At 47.0% G+C, this 20,919-nt stretch overlaps 1 long non-coding RNA gene across 1 annotated transcript; it reads right to left on the bottom strand.

The window, feature by feature from the left end:
• Positions 1-611: 611 nt before the first annotated feature.
• LOC107121703 lies at positions 612-20,771 on the bottom strand. Its single transcript, XR_001482872.1, has 3 exons — positions 20,650-20,771; positions 1,042-1,100; positions 612-627 (listed from the first exon to the last, which is right to left on the bottom strand). It is a non-coding gene; the product is annotated as an uncharacterized LOC107121703 (long non-coding RNA).
• Between the last annotated feature and the right edge of the window lie 148 nt (positions 20,772-20,919).

Genomic DNA, 20,919 nt, shown 5'->3' with positions numbered 1-20,919 from the left:
AATAATTCCAACAAGAAGAGGTGAAAACGCCAGGCCTTTTATCAAATTTGCCGCCTACAGGAACGAAGCTGAAGGAGACCATCTAGATGTATTTTTTCCATTTCACAGCCACGAAACAAGCAATCGATGAAAAACAAGCATATTGATTGTCACTTATTTTCTGATTTTTTTTTTGAGGCGACACAGTAAGGTGGAACACGGCGGGGGGGGGGATTACACATGCGCACACTCACAGAGGAGAGAGTTTTCTAGAGCCTTCCCTAGAGAAGAAAGTGGGGCCTCTCTCCAGCTTCCAGCGCCGCTGATCATAAAACGATGCAGTGCGGCGTAGTGGTTAGAATGTCAGGCCAGAACTGGGAAGGGCCTGGGTTCAAATCCCTATTCAGCCATTGGCCTTGGGCCCACCACTTTCTCCCCACCTAACCCACCTCCCAGGATCGGTTGTGAGAGAAGCAGGACTGCTGCCCTGAGCTGCTGGCAAGGGCAGGATACAAATGTGACAGCTGAAGGAGTGACTCAGGCCAACCAAGCCGCACGTAAAGCATCTGAACTGGAGCACAAACCTGGCGAGGAGCTCTGATGCCAACTCTGGGGGGAGCCTGGGGGCTGGTGCTGCAAATCCTTTTGCTACAAGAGAAGGAAAGACACACACAGTTTGCCCCAGTGGACACCTGACTGGGAGAGGCACCAGAGCATCAAAATAAACTGGAGCCCTCAGCAGAAACCAAGAGCAACCCCAGACTCTGCTTTGGAAGGCGCCGGGCCAGGACAGCCTCCTTCTGCTGTACCAGGAAACGGACCCAAATCGCCCGTCACTCTGCCAGCAGGCTGCCCACAGTCGTGAAAGAGCCCTCGAGAAACCCCAAGAAAGGCAAAGCCCACCATCACCACAGGGAGGCGGCCCACAAGGAAAGAGCCACTTAGTAATTTAGGGCACAAAAATGACTCAACTGGAAGCACGCAAGGGCAGGCAACGTTTGTATGAATGCGAAACTTCTGGAGGAGAAAGTTGGGGAGGGCAGTGGGGGGGGGGTTGCCTACCTTGGGCCTGGCGCTGCCGCATTCAGCCAGGAGGCTTCTGCCGGTCCTTGTGGTACAGTCTGAAAAGGTGAAGGGGAGATTAGTCAGTACGGACACATGGCTCTTTCAGTCGTGTTTTCCCCGCGCATGTGGCTGCTCTAACGGTGAACAGCCTCAGGACACCAAGACAGCTACCTCCGAGAGGCCTGTCCTGTCTGGAGGAGGAGGAGGACCCTGCCCAGAGCGGCTCCATTTCGATCCAGGCCTTTGGCATGCATTGCAAAAGGACTGGGACGGTAGCCCCACCTGTAGTGGGGAAGGAGCAATTCAGGGGCTGAGGCACACACCTCCAGCATGTCAGTTCTGGGGCACGCCCCCCCCAAATATGTCAGTCCTGCTGGTAGAGCAGACAGATGAGAGCATAAGCTTGGGAGGCTCCAATTCCGATTTCAGCTAAGCTGCCTGGGCAAGCCAGACCTCAGTCCTTTGCTGGTGGCGAGAGAAGGAAAAGAGCATCCTTTCTCAGCTCTGCAGGACCACCGAGGGCACCCAGGGCTCACCCAGAAACTCGCAGTCTAAGACTTGGAAGCAAGAAGACTGAGGGAGGAGGGGGAGGAGGAAGCAGGGGTGACCAGGGCAGGAATTAGCAGCCTGAAGGCAGGTTTCAAGGAGAGATTTCAGACCTGCCTACCTACAGAGTTGTTGTGAGGGTCACAGAGAACAACTTTGGAAAAGTGCCACAGGTGATTACTACACCCTCCCCTGTTCCAGTCACAATGAAAATATCAGCGACAATGGTGTTCACATGGCGCTCGTGAAGAAAGCCAGTCCCTCTCAAGGTTGCCCAGAATTTTCACTCCCCTGCAACAACACAACATCGCAACTGTTGGTCCTGGGCAAATCCCTTCTGTGTGCACAAGGCGCAGGGCATCAGCTGCTTGGCCAAGAGAGGTGGCAGGGTGAGAATCTGGCTAGCTATCTGGCACGGCAGACATCCTGCCTGCTCGGCCCGGCTGACGCCCTCTCCTGCAGAAAACCTGCTGGATTTAAAGGCCGTTTCCAAGACAAACTGACTTGACCAGGTTACATAATTCACACAAGATAGGAGCCAAGCAAGCGCTCAGGCTTCTGGACACCGTGTCCTTGCAGCGAACAGGCTGAACTAGCTGAAAGGGGCAAAGGACGTGCATTTTCATGGAAATTTCTCCCACCCGTCTGAGCTCTGTGGAAACAAGCAAGAGTCACATGGCGGCTGCCGCAGAAAGTGCTGCGTGTGTGGAGGTAGGCCATCCTGCAGCCACACAAAAACCCAGGCCACGCTGCAATAAAAGAAAGTAAAGTGCCTCGCCTGCCCCCTCACTAGCACCCCCAAGAATAGCTGTTAGCGGCCCAACACAACCACCCTTGGAAGCATCCCAGCTTGGTTACTTGGAAGAGAATCTTCCCTTGCCACAGGCAACCAGGAGAGATTGACATACCCACGCATAACACAGCTACTAGCATCACCCTGAGTTCCTACTGGATTCAAGGAAGGGGGGCAAGGGGCTGCTGGCGTGAGGAAGAAGAGGAAGAGATTGGATTCATACCCCGCCCTTCACTACCTGAAGGAGTCTTGGAGCGACTTACAAACTCCTTTCCCTTCCCCTCCCCACAACAGACACCCTGTGAGGTAGGTGGGGCTGAGAGAGCTTGTGCAGTTCCGCAGGGCCTGCAAGACGGAGCTCTTCCGCCAGGCCTTTGAGTAGGAGCCGCCGCCCTACTATACCTCCACCGTCAAGACATCTTAATCGATGCGAGGAAGAACTTAAGAGAAGACCGGATAAGCCGCCACCACTGGACTTGCACGCTATGGGAGGACCAATTGGAACTGCGGCTGTAACATCTTGGTTTTAGTATGCTAGTAATGGGATATAGTACTGTGGTTTTAGTGCTGATGTTTTATTATGTTTTTATATGTTTTAATTATATGTTTTTATATGTTTTATATGTTTTAATTATAAAATGCCCTGAGCCCGTTGGGGAGGGCGGGATACAAATGTAAAAATAAATAAATAAATAAATAACAGAAACTGCCCTTTTTCAAGAACAGCTCTTATCAGAGCTACAGCTTGCCCAAGGTCATCCAGCCAGGTGCAAGTGGAGGAGTGGGAAATCAAACCCACTTCTCCCAGATTAGAGTCCGCGCACTTAGCCACTACACCAAACTGGTGTAGATGAAAGGAAGAACATGACAGAGATTTTAAAAACTGGGTGTACCAAGCAAAGAGCACATTTTCTCCCCTTCTGAAAAAGCTAGTGCTCAGGGACACCCAGAGAAGCAGGGCAGATACTTTTCCAAAATGGAACATTTTCAAGTGCCTTGTTTTTCGTGGAGATGTTCCAATTCTACAGATTCATTGTTTCATAAAGTTAAAATCGCCAGGAATGGATGCCATTGCCAGCACAATATCAGGCAAGCTTGGCTGTTTCAGAGTTGTAATTAATGGTTCTCAGGTCCTTATCCTAAAGAATTGTGTGAAAAGACATGTATGTCTTTTGTTGATTAGTAAATGGAGAGGAGGATGAAACCAGAACTGTATATAATATTCGAAATTTTAAAATCAAGGAACTCATTTGTGGTGGCGCCTACAAGCATGGACGGCTTCAAAAGGGAATTAGATAAGCATCTGGAGCAGAGGTCCATCAGTGGCTATTAGCCACAAGGTATAGATAGGGACTCTGGGGCAAGTGATGCTCTGTCTTCTTGGTGCTTGGGGGGGTCGTGGGAGGGCTTCTAATGTCCTGGCCCCACAGGTGGACCTCCTGATGGCACTGGTATTTCTGGCCACTGTGTGACACAGTGTTGGACTGGATGGGCCTTTGGCCTGATCCAACATTGGCGTCTCTTATGTTCTTATGATCAGCTATGCATGTTAGATCAAAACCAAACCTAAAACTGTTATTTCTATTTCTTTTCACACATGGTGAAAGGGCTGTTGTATTCCCCGATCTGCTATGGAACCAGCAGGCATCACCTGCCACAGAGCAGGATGGTGAGACTGAGGTGTCCCACTGACACCCTCCATGTGGAAGAGATTTGCGTTCTGTTGAAACAGACGAGTGGACAACTACACCATCTTTCAATTTTTACAGGTATTATCCCAATAAAGGTAACTGAGTATACATTTAAACCACACTTGATTTATCTTTTTTTCTAACCCAGTATTTCAACTTAAATATCTGTTGCTATTGGGAAATAAAATTAATATGAATTACTTTCAAAATTCTGTGTACTAACCATGTCAAAATAAATATTCTCGGATAGATCACACCCTATTTCGAGCACCAGAAACTTTTCAGGAAGATTTCCTCACCCATGTTTTTCCAGAAAACTCACATTGTTGGGGCCAACCCAATGAAGCTGATGCACAGCAGATTCAGAACTGACAAAAGGAAGTACAACGTGTGAAGTGTAGAAGATAGTCCCACTGCATACCAAAGTGGTCACTAGCTATGTGTTAGGTGCCATCCACACACTTCTGACTTTAACGACAATCCTATGAACCAATGGCCACCAGAACATCCTATCATTAACAGCCTTGCTCAGGTCTTGAAGACTGAAGACCATGGCTTCCTCGGTGGAATCCATCCTTCTCATGCTGGGTCGGTGTTCCTCTTTCCCCCCTCCCTCCTGCCTTCAACCCCTCCGAAGCACCGTTGTCTTTTCCAGTGAGTCTTGTCTTCTTATGTGACCAAAGTGCAACAGCCTCAGTTTAGTTATTTTAGCTTCTAGGGAGAATCCAGGTTTGATATGTTCTAGAACCCACATATTTGTCTTTTTGGTAGTCCATAAACTTTCCTCCCAACACCACGTTTCAAATGAATCGACTGTCTTCCCTTTCAGCTTTCTTCACTGTCCATCTTCCACACACACTTCCACAGTGATGGGGAACACTGTGGTATGAATTATCTTGATCTTGGCCACCAATGACACATCCTTACACTTTAAGAATCTTTTCTAGCTCCTTCCCAGTCTCGGTCTTCTTCTGATTTCTCAGCTGATTTCGGCTGATGAGTGAGCCAAGGAATAGAAAATCTTTTATGATTTCAATTTCTTCATTGTCAACCTTAACGTTGTGCAATTCCTCAGCGATCAATACTTTTGTCCTCTTGATGTTCGGTTGTTATCCTACTTTAGCAATTTTCCCTTTAATCTTCACCAGTAGTCATTTCAAGTCTTCACCGTTTCCTGCCAGTAATGTGGTGCCATCTGCATCTCTCAAATCGTTAATGTTCCTTCCACCAATTTTCACTCCACCTTCATCCGAATCTAATCCAGCTTTCCTGGATCTGTTCTGCACATAAACTGAACAGACAGGAGGAAAACAAACATCCTTGTCTGAGACCTCTGAAAAGTGGAAGCCACTCTGTTTCTCCATATTCCATCCTAATGCAAGCCGCTAGCTTAGATGGGCTTAGAACAGATAAGACATATTCATGGAGGAGGAGGAGAAGTAGAGGTCCATCAGTAGCCATGAATCCCCATCTCCCGGTACAGGGCACCCCTGGAAACAATGGCTGAGGAAAAACCACTGGGGGCTGTGCTGTCCCTGTGGCCCTTCTGATAATCAGCTATAGAAAACAGGATGATGGAGCCAGTCAGCTGCTTTTGCGCCATTCAGACCTGCTGTCCATCCCTGGAATTACGCCCAACCAAAGGGCTTGCGCCAAACTTGTAACAATGACTACCATAAAAGCCACACCCTGATCCAACCAGCGAGCGGTTTCTTTGCAGAAGGAGAACTCAGCACACATACCCTCCACGTTGGCATCCTAGCAGTCTTGAAAGATCTTCATGACCAACGCTTGGGGAACAGCTAGAGCTCAGCGGTAGCTGCACTTTTTTTTCCATGCAGAAGGTTCTTGGTGCAAGCCACAGCATCTCCCATTAAAGAATCTCCGATCACAGGTTTCGGCGAAGGCTCGGGAGAGCTGCTGCCAATCACAGCAGCCGACATTGAGCGGCACGAGGCAGCTTTCCAAACCTTTCCTCAAAAGGGAAAAGGGCGCCTTCCCCTTTCAAATCATTTCCCAATCCAAAGCACACGATCATCCAGTAAGAGACCGGGAACTTCAGGCACAGACATGATCAAATTGCAACAGGTACTCAGAGCCTCTAGAAGTGGGGGGCAACTCCACATCCCTTCCATGCACACTTTTAACATGCAGACACATGTGGAGGCCTTGCCAAATGCAAAGAAATGGGGTCTGCTGCTTAAGTCCAGGCGCTCCTTTTGAATGCCAAGAGCTCTTCACTTTTACAGCCAAACCAGTGCTGACTGGTTCAAATAAACGAGCCCATCACAGCTATGAACAGCAAGCCTGTTTCCAGAGGGTCCCACTTCAGGCCCGGGGGCTGAACACATCCAAAGCAGAAAAACAAGAAAAACGTCCATGCAGAGAGAAAACTACCAAGTTAGGGAGAAGGGTGAGGTGAGGCTAGAACTCTTGCCCCTGGCATGTGAGTGGTCTATGAGAAGAGAATGACAAGCAGCAATCGAGAGGAGCAGCCAACCTGGTGAGCAGCTTGTAGGCACAAGGTCCAGAGGCAGAATGACCCCCCTCTGCTGTTTACGAGGCAAGACAGCTGGACTAACCTCACACAGCTGCTGGGAGAAAGGCAAAGGAAGGGCCCAAAGCACTTGGAAGGTTGATGGCTGCCAATAGCCGTGGTGCTTTGCCCAGTGCAAGGAGAAAACTGCCACTGCCGGTGGAATGGATCCATGGAACACAACCAAGGGTGACTGTGTCTCCCAGTGCACTTCTTCTCATGCATTCACACGTACTGTTCAGCTCTGAGGTCTGCAAATTCAGCCCTGCTGTACATATCCACAAAAGTGGCCAGGAATGTCAACTCCAGGCTAGAAGTGACTTGGTTCCCAAAAGTCTGCTGCAGGTCACCTGTGAAGACCTGCCCAAAGCAGCAGACAAGGTGCTCTAAAACCTCACAGACCTAAGCTGTGGCAAGGCTGTCATGTCCCCCCTAGAGCTGTGAAGGATCATGGGTGGGGGAGATGCAAAATTCAGGGGAAACACACACACACACACCCGACTTTCTCCAGTTTTCCCAAATGGGAAGAAAAATGGAAAGGCAGGGGATCACAGAAAAAATGCCCTAAGAAATATTCTATTCTGGAATGAATCTCTTTTTTAAGAGAAGGTTTTAGCCATTATGGAATATAATCTACGGCATTAATGATAATCCCTTTGTATAATGCAAACAACGTATTTTCATAGTTATGTTCATTGGTTAAATGAACCAATTTTTTGGACTAAAAACTAATGTTCTATCATGAGAATAAGGATATTGCACAAAAGAAGACTTCAATGTTTTCGAGGCTAGAAATCGATCCCCAAATACGCTGCTAGTCCTTTAATTCAAATAAGACCCTTCCTTTTGTTTTCTACACAACTCCCCCCCCCCCATTCTCAAAATTTTACTCTTACTCACACTTTGCCCAAAGCCAGAAGCACGTGCTAAAGCAGCACAGCAGTTTGGACATTTGAAAATTTGCCTGTAAAAAACCCTGAGCCAACGACAATATGTTTACATTTCATAAACACACTGAATAGCACAATTCTATATGCTAAGCTATATACATAATGCCTTTTGTGTTCTAAAGGAGTAATATAAGTTTAGGCTTGACAAGAAAAGCAAGCACGGCATAAATTTCCATTCTGTCCTGAGACACACATTCTTCTTCAAGGCTCCCAAATTTCTGGATACTGTACATCTCAGCCCCCACCAGCCACCACATTCCTTGCACTGACCCATAACAACCCACATCACGACGTAAGGCAGCACTGGCCCACTACAAAGCCAGGGATGCACACAGGGCACGTGCTCTGAAAAAGGAAGTCCAGGGGTGGGAGAAAACCGCCACCAGAACCCAGAAGCCCAGAATGGCAACGCACCCAGCAGCACTGCCAGGCTGCACAGGAAGGGCGGAGGCCTCTGCCACCATCCCTCCTCAGCTTCATCGCCATCCCTTGCTTCCAACTACCATTGCCCATTATCTGCCTGTTTTGCTTGGCCTCCTGACTAGAGATGTGAAGGCCCATAAAAAAACCCTGAAGCCTTTTTTGTTTTTTTCCGAAAAATTGGAAAAATTGGAAAAAGAAAAAAAATGATTATGGAACATTTGAATAAAATATTTTAAGACAAGGTGTTCAAATATTTTCCAAATCAGATTGATCTAATTTCTGTGCACTGAGGACAAGCAAGTCCTAGCTAACAAACTGAACTCTCCAATGCAAGAACAAGATGCATTTCTTCCTTTAGGAGGTGCGATTGTCACAAGAAAAGAAAAAGGTTTCAGTTTTGTTTTTGCATGTGGGTGGGTATTCTGTTTGTAATAATTGTTTGGATACATTATATTTTTAATATACTAGTTGTGATAATCTCATGCCAAGTAAAATGTCCATAGTCATATTTTATGTTCCTAAAGTAACAGAATGACTTTCAATCTAGAAAAGACAAAAGAAATGCTAATGTAGCATTTTTTTCAATTTTTCCGAAAATTTCAGTTTCCCCCCGAAAAAAACTGGAAAAAACCCAGGGTTTTTTCCGAGCTTCAAAATTTCTAGAAATTTTACATCTCTACTCCTGACAGCCAGGCTCCACTGCCAACAGCCACCCCCCACGCGGCTTCCTCAGCGGCAGCTGCATCCCTTTCAGCAATCTCTGGCTTTTCTTGGGGCTCTTTTTGACAAGGCTGCTGATCAACTCCCCTTTCCCCGACGTGCCTGCACTTGGCTGTCTGCTGGTTGTGCTTTGGGAACTAAAACATCCAGGCAGCGTCCCAGAAGTGGAAGGAGGGCCACCGAGGAGGACTGGGAGACGGGCAGCCAACCACCATGTAGAGGGAACAAGGCCTGGGCGTACGCCAAGCATAAAGAGTGAATCTGTTCAACCAGGCACTCTTTAAGCAGGTGACTTCCATTTGCTTAGTCTACCGAATCCCCCCTGCTGCGTTCACATCTGTTCTACTAAAAATTCTGGAGAGAGGAAAGAAAACAGAGAGGAGAAGGGCATGAAAATATTTTTAAAATGCCCATCTCCCCCAGTGGCCGTTATGCTTTGAGTTGCTTTTTTAAAAAACGACACACCTGAATCCTGCAGACACCATGCGCGCGTGCACACACACACTCTGAAAGCAATTCCCGAAGAAGTATTATTTGCAGAAGAGGCTCAGTCAGTGCTCAATCGAGAATGCAAGTCAGCTGCAGTTTTTTATGCCAGCCACACGTCAGCCGGCTACGCCCACTCTTCCAGGGGCCACTCTAGACAAGGCACCTTCCTCCAGCCTTCAGGAACTTCCTCTTCTTCTCCTCCCTCTTCAGCATCTGCTGAGTTCCTAGCCAGCGACATTTCCACTGACGGCTTGTCCCACAGTTTCAATGTCTCAACAATGAAAACGAAAGGTTATCCCACTTTCCCAAACAGGTGAGAGCAAGCCGCTTAGCAAAACAAATGACAGAGAACCTGTTCTTACTTTCACCTGCTGAAATGAACAAGGAGAGGTAAGGAATCGGATGGGACGCACACAGAGCCCGATTGCACAGCTCAAGCACAAGAATCTGCCTCTCGTGTCATGGCCTTGACCTGGATCCACAGCACGGGGGCCTTTCTGGTATTCATTGAACGCCTGCTCCACTACACACCAGCAGCGTGCCAGCAAGGAGGGGGGAGCAGGCACCAAGAGGCAGGTCAGGAAGTGGGGACACATCGAGGTGCTCAAGTGGCTTTGCAGGCCAGCCAAGAACCTAAGGCACCCTTCCAGCTCCACTGCAGGAAGAAGCTTCCTGGGTCGGGGCCTCTGGGCCCCTTGGCATCCTGTGGCTCTCAGGGCATTATTAAGGGCTGCGCTCTCTTGGAGCTCCAAAGCCAGAGCCTTTCGCCAGTGCTTGGGGCGAGGCACTGGGGTTCGCAGCTGGTGATCAGCGATGCGGGTCTCCCAGAAAATTTCCCAGAGCCCTGAACTGAGCACAATCTGATAGAGTACATTTCTTTTGACTTACAGTTGGTAAACAAGATTTTAAAAGTGCCTCGAGTTAATTTTCTGGGTGCTACCCTGCTCACTGATCAACTGAATCGCCTTTCTCATACCTGCGGTCTTCCTGTCTCTGCTGCATTATTCTTTTTCACTAGGAATCTTTGCTGTTAAGAGTCGAACATGTATCATCATGCTTAGTAGTTCACGTGTTGACTGACTAGATAGTCCTTTTCGTATTTGTCATCTGCTTTAGTCCCAGTGAGAAAGGCAGACTATAAATGAAGCCGCTAACGATAGCAGCCACACATGTTTGAACAGAAATATTTGATTAAGAAAAAGGTAAATCAAGTGTGGTTCAAACATTATATCCCAAGGAATTCAGAACTTTATGTGGGAATTACATTTACTGCAATAATACCTGTCAATGCAGCATGTACTGCAACGGCACTAAAAACCACTTACAATTTTTAGTACGCCAAGAGGGCTGCAGCCAGTGTTCCCTCTAAGCTGAGTTAGTGTGAGCTAGCTCACAGTTTTTTTAGCCTCCGGCTCACACATTTTTGTCTTAGCCCGGGAAGGAGGGCTCCAGAGCAGACTAATTTATGCAACAGCCAAATCACTTGCGCACAACTTTGATGCCACTAGCTCACAAAGTAGAATTTTTGCTCACAAGATCCCACAGCTAGGAGGGAACATCAGCTGCAGCCCTGCCCCGGATGGCCAGGCTAGCCTGATCTTGTCAGATATGGGAAGCTAAGCAGGGTGGGCTTACCATTTGGATATCTGGATACTTGGAAGCTAAGCAGGGTCGGTTACTATTCGGATGGGAGACCACCAAGGAAATCCAAGGTTGCTTCACAGAGGAAGGTAATTGGCAAACCACCTCTGAACGTCTCTTGCCTTGAAAATCCTCTGGAACCTCAAGTCGGCTGCAACTTGATGGCACTTCCTACTACCACCATGCTGTTGTTCTTCAGTCGCACAGTCGAGTCAGACTCTTCATGACCCCATGGACCACATCACGCCAGGCCCTCCTGTCTTCCGTCGTGCTCCAGTCTGGTGTAGTGGTTAAGTGTGTGGACTCTAATCTGGGAGAACCAGGTTTGATTCCCCACTCCTCCACTTGCACCTGCTGATGTGACCTTGGGTCAGTCACAAGCTCTGGCACAGCTGTCCTTGAAAAAGAGCAGTTTGTGTCAGAGTTCTCTCAGCCCCACCCACCTCACAGGGTGTCTGTTGTGGGGAGGGGAAGGGAAAGGAGTTTGTAAGCCGCTCTGAGACTCCAAGTGAAGGGCGGGGTATAAATCCAATCTCTTCTTCTTCTTCTTCTCCGGAGTTTGCTTAATTTGCTGCATCGAGAACACTGTCTTACCATCTCATCCTTTGCTGCCCCCTTCTTCTGTTACCTTCAATCCTTCCCAGCATCAGGGTCTTCTCCACTGAGTGTTCCCTTCTCATTGGGTGGCCAAAGTATTTGAGCTTCAGCTTCAGTATCTGGCCTTTCAGGGAACAGTCTTTTAGGAGTGACTGATATGATCTCCTTGCGGTCCAAGGGACTCTCAAGCGTCTTCTCCAGCACCACAATTCAAAAGCATCTATTCCTGGGCGCTTGGCCATCCTTGTGGTCCAACTCTCACAGCCATACATTACTACCGGGAATACCATTGCTTTGACCTTATGGACTTTTGCTGGCAGGGTGATGTCTCTACGTTTTATTATGCTGTCTAGATTTGCCATCGCTTTCCTCCCAAGGAGCAGGCATCTTTTAATTTCATGGCTGCAGTCACTGTCTGCAGTGATCCTGGATCCCAGGAACGTGAAGTCTGTCACTACCATTATAGACTGTACCAGACAAGCCGTGGATGTGGCTGACCACATCTACTCCAAAAGAATTTAACTCTTTGCTATAAAGGTCATGGAGGCACCTCATCACTTGCATAACTTGTTAGTTTCCTATCAGATTGGTGATTGAAACAGCCCTTTCACCAGGCGGACAGGATACAGGAAAAACCTGTAACTCTGGCGTATATTTGATCTGTGCAGCCAGCAGGGTGGATTTTTATGTAATGTAAATCACTAGTCATGAAGACTAGATTTAAATCATGGTTTTCTACATAAAGACTCATTCTTGCTGGTATAATCTTAATATTTACAATCAGATGAAGTTTTTTTTAGACTAACAACTTTTCAGATTAGTTTTGCAGTTCTATCAAAAAATTACTGATTTGGTTATACTATTAGAAACACATCAGATAGATCATTATGAAACTATTGCAAGGTGAACTATCTCCAGTTTAATAGGTTCATGATTTTTATTTGGACAACTTTTCTGCTGTACTTTATTGGAAGGAGAAAAATAATCATTCCCTTAATAACAACAATTTAATTAGTTTTATTTAACTAAAACAATAACATTATAGCACATGTATTCTTGTATTTGCTTAAACATCCATGTTTGTTAACTGATGTACTTAAAGTATCCACACATGAAAAACTTAGAATACTGTCCTCTGTAGCTTACTCATCCTCATCTTCTTGTTTGTTCATAATCTGAAAAAGAAAGACAAGTTTTCCTCTTTTATTGGGTCCCAAACGATTTCTCAATTTAGAATGAATGAGTCTGAAAGAAGAGAATATTGGTTGGTAGTGCCAGCAGGAGTGATTTGGATTCTGCGACCACCATCTAGGTTTTCTGCATGGCAACCTACTAGGACATGATGGACTTCACTTGTCAAGTTCTGTGGAAGAATGTGTTTGGCAGAAACCTGGAGAGATTCATCGAGAAGGCTTTAAACTGACACCACAAGGGGAAGGAGATGACCAACATAGGGATTTAAATGAAGGAGAGCAAATAACAGAGGCCCACCTGGGAGGGCTGGGTCTAATGGAGCCAAAGGTGCAGGGATTCAGGTGTCTATGTACCAAGGCCCAAAGCTTGGGCAATAAGAAAGAAGAGCTTGAGCTTCTAATGCAGACAGAGGAATATGATTTAGTAGGCATTTCAGAGACTTGATGGGATTATTCCCATGACTGGAATGTAGTAGTGGATGGATACGAGTTGTTCAAGAAAAATCGAAAGGGGCAAAGAGGAGGCGGAGTGGAGCTGTATGTGAAGAGAGGGTTTGTTTGTTGGGAAATATTGGAAGGGGAGGGCAACAGCCCAGTGGAAAGTATCAGGGTGAGGATAAAGGAAGGAAGAACAAAGAGCATTGTGGTTGGAGTCTGCTACAGACCTCCTGACCAGGATGCGGAGGTGGATGCTGCCCTGCTTGAACAGCCTGACAGGGTATCCAAACAACCTGGTAGTTATGGGTGACTTCGACTTCCCTGATGTGTGCTAGGGGACAAACTCTGCAAAGCATCCACAGTCACACAACTTCCTGACCGGTCTGGACAACAACTTCCTTCATCAAATGGTGGAGGAAGCTGCAAGGGGCTTGGCCATACTCGACTTAATACTGACCAACAGGCAAGAGATCATAGATGGGGTGAAGGTGGTGGGGACCTTACGGGGAAGTGACCACGTCCTGCTAGAATTCCTTTTGCTGTGGGAGACCAAGGAAGTTCGTAGCCACATGTGTGAGATTTCAGTAGGGCAGACTTTAATAAACTCAGAGGTATGATGAGAATCATTCCATGAGCAAGACTGCTGGAAGGGAAAGGAGCAAGTGAAGGGTAGGTTATCCTAAAACAACAGCTCTTACAAGCTCAAGCTGTCACTATTCCAAAAAGAAGGAAACAAGGCAGGGAATCCAATAAGCCATTGTGGATGAACAGAGAACTCGGTGACATGCTAAGGGAGAAAAAGGAAATGTCCAAGAAATGGAAGCAAGGACATACCTCTTAAGAAGAGTATCTGCAGGTTGCTAGGCATTGTAGGTCAGCCGTCAAGAGAGGCCAAAGCTCACAGTGAGCTAAAGCTGGCCAGGGAGGCTTGCTACAACAAGAAACTCTTCTTCAGATATGTGAGGAGCAGAAAGAGGCAATGGGCCCATGGTTGGGTGAAAATAGAGAAACTCTGACAGAGAACAGAGAGAAAGCAGAAAGGCTCAATGCCTATCCGTTAGATTTGTTTAAATGAGAATTGGGAGACTTTTGGTAAGTTGTAAACATTTTATTTAAGTTTAAAGTACAGAAGGTGGATGCATTCATGGTTTTTGAGCGTTGTGTGTATGGTCTCTACAGTTTCAGGTTCTGCTTTTGATAAAGCTATAAGCGATAAGCGACCATGAAGCCAGCAAACGCATGAAGCAGATGGGAATTGGTCAGTGAAGACATCGAACTTGAAACATTCTTTGTGGTGATAGCATTGATCCTTTGGACACTATTTTGGACTTTTGACGCCTATTTGAACATAAGAACATAAGAGAGAACATAAGAGACGCCAATGTTGGATCAGGCCAAAGGCCCATCCAGTCCAACACTCTGTGTCACACAGTGGCCAGAAATACCAGTGCCATCAGGAGGTCCAGCAGTGGGGCCAGGACATTAGAAGCCCTCCCACTGTTGACCCCCCCCCCAAGCACCAAGAAGACAGAGCATCACTTGCCCCAGAGCCCCTAGCTATACCTTGTGGCTAATAGCCACTGATGGACCTCTGCTCCATATGCTTATCTAATTCCCTTTTGAAGCCGTCCATGCTTGTAGCACCCACCACTTCCTGTGGCAGTGAATTCCATGTGTTAATCACTCTTTGGGTGAAGAAGTACTTCCTTTTATCCGTTCTAACCCGACCGCTCAGCAATTTCATGGAGTGCCCACGGGTTCTTGTATTGTGAGAAAGGGAGAAAAGTACCTCTTTCTCTACCTGCTCTTTCCCATGCATAATCTTATAAACCTCGATCATGTCACCCCTCAGTCGTCTTTTCTCCAAGCTAAAGAGCCCTAAGCGCTTTAACCTTTCCTCATAGGGAAAGTGTTCCAACCCTTTTATCATTCGAGTTGCCCTTTTCTGCACTTTTTCCAAAGCTATAATATCCTTTTTAAGGTGTGGTGACCAGAACTGCACACAGTATTCCAAATGAGGTCTCACCATTGATTTATATAGGGGCATTATTATATTGGCTGATCTGTTTTCAATACCCTTCCTAATAATCCCCAGCATAGCATTGGCCTTCTTTATTGCAGTCACACACTGTCTCGACATTTTCAGTGAGTTATCCACTACAACTCCAAGATCTCTCTCTTGCTCAGTCTCTGCCAGTTCAGACCCCATCAATGTGTATTTATATTTAGGATTTTTGGCTCCAATGTGCATCACCTTGCACTTGGCCACATTGAACCCCATTTGCCATGTTGACGCCCACTCGCCCATCCTTGACAGATCCCTTTGGAGTGCCTCACAATCCTCACTGGTTTTCACCACCCTGAACAACTTTGTATCATCCGCAAATTTAGCCACTTCACTGCTTACTCCCAACTCCAAATCATTAATGAACAAGTTAAAAAGCAGTGGACCAAGTACTGATCCCTGTGGTACCCCACTGCTTACCCCCCTCCACTGAGAGAACTGCCCGTTTTTGCCAGTTTTTGATCCATAAAAGGACTTGTCCTTTTATCCCATGATTTTTGAGCTTACTTAGGAGCCTTTGATGAGGAACTTTATCAAAAGCTTTCTGGAAGTCAAGGTAAACAATATCTATTGGATCCCCCTTGCCCACATGTTTGTTTACCCCCTCAAAGAACATTAATAGGTTAGTGAGACAAGATCTTCCCTCACAGAACCCATGCTGAGTCTGCCTCAATAGGTTTTGTTCATCTATGTGCCTACTAATTCTTTCCTTAATAATGGTTTCCACCAATTTACCCGGTATCGACGTCAGACTGACTGGCCTGTAATTTCCCGGATCTCCTCTGGAACCCTTTTTAAAGATGGGAGTGACATTAGCTACCTTCCAATCCTCAGGAATGGAGGCAGATTTTAAGGAAAGATTACATATTTTTGTCAGGAGACCCACAAGTTCACATTTGAGTTCTTTCAGAACTCTCAGATGTATGCCATCTGGGCCTGGTGATTTATCAGTTTTTAAGTTGTCTATCAGTTTTAGGACCTCCTCTCTCGTCACCTCAATCTGACTCAGGTCTTTCAACACCCTTCCGGAAATCAGCGGTTCTGGAGTGGGCAAGCACTTCTCATCTTCACATGTCCATGTGTAGAGTCGCCTCTTAGGTTGTTGGAAAAGGGTGTTCACTTGAAAAACACCAGTGACGGTTTTGAAACTGCCAAGCTTGCCTCATATTGCACTGGCCATGCCATCCATTCATGGCATCTGTCATTTTAGGACAAGTCTTTAGAAATGGAAAGAAAAAACCCACTGGAAAATTTTCTGCCGACATCCCCGTCTAGCTTCCCTTCTCAGTGGGGGCGCATGCACGTCTTCCACCACTGAGTCTCACAGGGATCCTTCCCCCGGCTGAACCCAGCACACTGCTCCTTTCACACCAAATCACGTTTCCTGTGGTAGAGCCTGCCTGTATGAAACACCACCAAGGAAGCTTTCTTTGAATTTACGGAACGGTTTCCGGTCTTGGAATATTTGACAACAAACAATACAGTGAAGAAAACGGTATAGTCCAATAGATATTACAACTTACTAGTATACTCATGAAGTTATCATTCAGGAAATAAATATCAGAATTTAGCTATCGTTCCAACACAGGAAGAATCCTCCAACTGGACTCTCAGAGTTCATACAGTTTTAACGGAAATTGCCATTGTGTTGTTACAATAAAATTTCAGTTCCACTTCAGGTGGACCTCCCCGTACAGGGACAATTAAGAGAATACTGGTGTCGTTGTCTATGGTAATTATTGCATTTGCGATATCATTTGTAAAAATGTTTGTTTAGAACATAAGGTTATCATACAACTTGAATAAAAGATTTAAAAAATTAAGAAAAGGAAGCTTTCTTTGGGTACCAAGTAAGGGACTGGTTTTCCTGTCCGGGCTCCCACCCGGTGGAATGCCGCTCTGCCACTCCACGGAACATGTGAAAAGGAACTCGCTTGGGGGACCATTTTAAGCAGGGAACAGGGATGTGGCACAACCAAGCTGGGCATGAGGGTTTTTTACATGAAAGCAAAAGGGTTCAATTGCCTATGAACATTTCAGGCTGTTTTCTTTCTTCCTTCTCCTTCCCACTGCGTGGTTACTGGCTGTATTCTACAGTCTTCTATTTCATTGCTCTCTAACTGCATAATCACGTTTTACTGGGTGCATTATATTGGTCTTTACTGCATTTTTATCGTCCCGTAATCCACCTCAAGTCTCAATGGAAAAAAAGCAGACAATAAACAAATTCGGTAAATAAATACTCATTTTTTGACTTATATATTTTTTGCTTATATTATATATTCTATGACATATTACACTTCATGCACCTTGAGGCCCTACAGAAACTTGATGGAGAAATAAGTCTGACACCAAGGATTAGCAGTGACAGCTAAGTGGAACTATCATGTGTCAAGGAAGTCCAACTATGAGTACCCGATCACCAGAACGAGTAGCGGGGGAGGGTCAGTGCCTTCATGTGCTGCACATGACCTTTCCCAGATGCATGATCTGGCCTGGAGGAGCCCACCTCAATCAGCCTCACACTATTATCCAAACACAGCCTTACATGCGAGTATCCCAAAGCAATCCCACCTCCCTACTCCTAAATAAGAGGGACAGTGTCATTACAGGGGTAGTGGAGTCTGGCTACCCCATCTCAAAAAGGAGACGGTAGAGCCGGGAAAGATGCAGAAAAGAGCCTGCAGGCTTCTGGGGAGGGGGACTAGTGACAGAAGTTGATAAAACTGCAGAGAGAGAAGAAAAAATGTGTAGTGACAAGCACTAGCTTGAAAAGGAGATCAGACAAACTCTTGAGTAGAAAGAGGTTTACCAACATTTACTAGTCCTGACAGCTGAAATCTCCACATTCAGAAGCTGCACTCCTTTCTGTGCCGGCTGCTGGGAGGACTCCATGGGCTTCCCTCTCCAGCATCTGGTAGCGAGAGCTGGGCAATGGATGCTGGACTCAAAGGCCCTTTCCTGCTCACATCAGCATCATCAGACAACACTGCAAAAGTTACTAGTCCCCAAAAATACTCACCAGGTGGCCTGCCCACCTTTGACAGTACTGATAACTCTAGGCCTTAAAGTCATAAAGACTTAATCAGCAATCATCTGCAACCTGCCCTTGCCCGACTGCTCAAAGGCACTCGCCGCTGCCAACCACCACACTATTTATGTATCTACAAGATTTATGAGGTAGCTTACAAAATAAAACTCAACAGAATCATAAAACATCACAGGTTGCGAATTAAAAAAAAAAACCCAAACGGTGCCAAAACCCAACTCCTTGAATAAAAACTTGTATAAAAACGAAATGCTATGACTTGGCAACTAAAAGAGAGTAGGGTAGGCACCAGGCAAGGGGCCACCATCAAAAAAGCCTTGTTTCTAGTCACAGCCTACTCACATAGGAAGCTGCCTGATACTGAATCAGCCCCTTAGACCATCAAAGTCAGTACTGTCTACTCAGACTGGCAGTGGCTCTCCAGAGAATCAGGCAGAGGTCTTTCACATCAGGTGGTCTTTCACCTGACCCTTAGATGGCAATGCTAGGGATTGAAGCTGGAACCTCCACTAAACCATAGTCCCTCTCCATCTCTGCAGGCGGGGAGGGGGCACAGAGAGCAGGGCTTGCTAGAAGGATTTTAACTGGTGGGCTGGAATGAACAGGAGGCGGCGTACCCTGGCCCTAAGCCATTAGCCTTTAAAGTGTGCCTGGAAACAGCCAGGGAGCAAATTCAGCTCTTTCTTTCTTATATTGGTTTAGTTTATTTATACCTCGCCTGCCTTCCCAGTGGGAACCCAAAGCACGTTCCCCTCCAAGTGTTCCCTCTAAGCCGAGTTAGTGTGAGCTAGCTCAGTTTTTTAGCCTCCAGCTCACACATTTTTGTTCTAGCTCAGGAAGGATGGCTCCAGAGCAAACTAATTTGCTGCATAGCAGCCAAACTGCCCGCTCACAACTTTAATGCCAGCAGCTAAGAGCTAATAGAATTATGTCTTGCGGCTGCTAGGAATGTTACAGCATTTCATTGGAAATCTAAGAAGACGCTGAAATTGTGGGACTTTTTTCTACAGGACAAAGTTTCCACTAGTATCCTTCAATCTGAAAATCAACCTGTCCCTGACAAACTCCAAGAAAAATGGATGCCCCTCTTAGAAGCGTCAGCAGCACATAAAATCGACACTTCCCTGTTTGCTCTGCATAAACATCAGGATTTACTTTCATATTTGTAACTGTTCTTTTAAATTTAATTAATTAAAAAAAATGCCAGCAGCTCACAAAGTAGAATTATGGCTCGCAAGACTCCACAGCTTAGAGGGAGCATTTTATCCTCACAACAAACCCTGTGAGGCAGATTTGGCAAAGAATGACTGGCCCGAGGCAGAACAGCCAGCTGCCATGGCACAGCAGGGACACAAGCTAGGCTCCCCGAGATCCTGGTTCAATGATCTCACCACTGCACCACATGCCGGGCGTCCCACACACGCTGCATTCAGCACAGGGGTGACCTGATCTCTGTGTCATCACTGGAGCCAGGTCATGTTTTTTGAGGGAAAGGCTACAGCTGATACATCAGCCACAGCTGATTAAAGGTGCTCTGTGCCATGGCTCAGGCCTGAACAAGAACCTGACTCCACCCCTCAACCACAAACCAGCTCCCTCCGGGGAGAGTGCAGCCCTTTCCAGGATAAGCTGATTCTTCAAGCCCCAATTCTGCTTCCTGTAGAACTGCAAGTATTTCATTGGATTTTTAATCCTCGATAACCATGGGGACGAAGCAGTGAGCATAACTGGGAGAGCCTCTGGAAGCTTGCTGAGTGTCCCTGGGCCAGTCACCCATTCTTGGCCTAACCTACCTCACAGGGTTGTTTTGCAGATAAAACGGAGGAGAGGAGAGCAACTGAAACTGCTTTGAGTTCCCACTGGCACGAAAGGTGGTGGTGGTGGGGAAGTAGCAAATAAACAAATCAGTATCCCCCTTCTTTCCCCTCTGGCACTTCACAGCAACATCAGTAACAGAATCAATAACAACCGGCACTATCCATGTTATAGATTCAGGTGGGTCACCGTGTTGGTCTGAAACAACAGAACAAAGTTTGAGTCCAGTGGCACCACCACCTTTAAGACCAACACAGTTTAAATTCTGGGTAGCAACGTTCGTGGGCATGCACACTTCCTCAGACCTGAAGAGGGGTGCAAGCCCACGAAAGCTTCTACCCAAAAATTCTAGTTCTAGTCTCATCCTTGCTGGCTGGCTGGCCCTCCGGTCACCAGACCAGAGAGGCTGCTTATGGGCTGCAGGCATCTATTTAAACCCCACTTTCCTTCCGGCGGGCGGGAAGGGGATTTGCAGAGACACTCCTGCCTTTTGACCATCGCCGACTCCAACTGCAGCAAACGTTGAAACGAGAAAACCACGAGGACTAGGAGCTTGACGCAAAGGAGGCGGCGCACGCGCGCAGATACCGCCTCGGGGGAGGAGAAGCCCCTCCCACTCCCCCATCGGCGAGGGGAGCCTCTCAGGGGCTGCCACTGACCTTCGCGTCACCGGGGTCGCCCGGCCACTGTCCAAGTCCCCTCGGCCAGGAGGTAGTGGCCAGGCCCGCGCGCCGGCTCCTCTCCCCGCCCCAGGAAGACTAGCTGAGCCTGGCCTGACCCGTCCTCCTCACAGGGACGGCCCCAAGCCCCGCCCCCAGGGGCCCGAAGTCCCGCGAGAACGGCTATCTTAGCCCAAGGAAATACCGCGACATCTCCCCCACGGACGACCCTAGCAAACCGAAGGCCCCGCCTTCTGGCCCCTCCCACAC

Source organism: Gekko japonicus, unplaced genomic scaffold (assembly GCF_001447785.1).
Source record: "Gekko japonicus isolate JY-2015 unplaced genomic scaffold, Gekko_japonicus_V1.1 scaffold596, whole genome shotgun sequence".
Taxonomy (NCBI): domain Eukaryota; kingdom Metazoa; phylum Chordata; class Lepidosauria; order Squamata; family Gekkonidae; genus Gekko; species Gekko japonicus.
The sequence above is the reverse complement of the archived record's forward strand: the minus strand, read 5'-3'. Positions and strand labels throughout refer to the sequence as shown.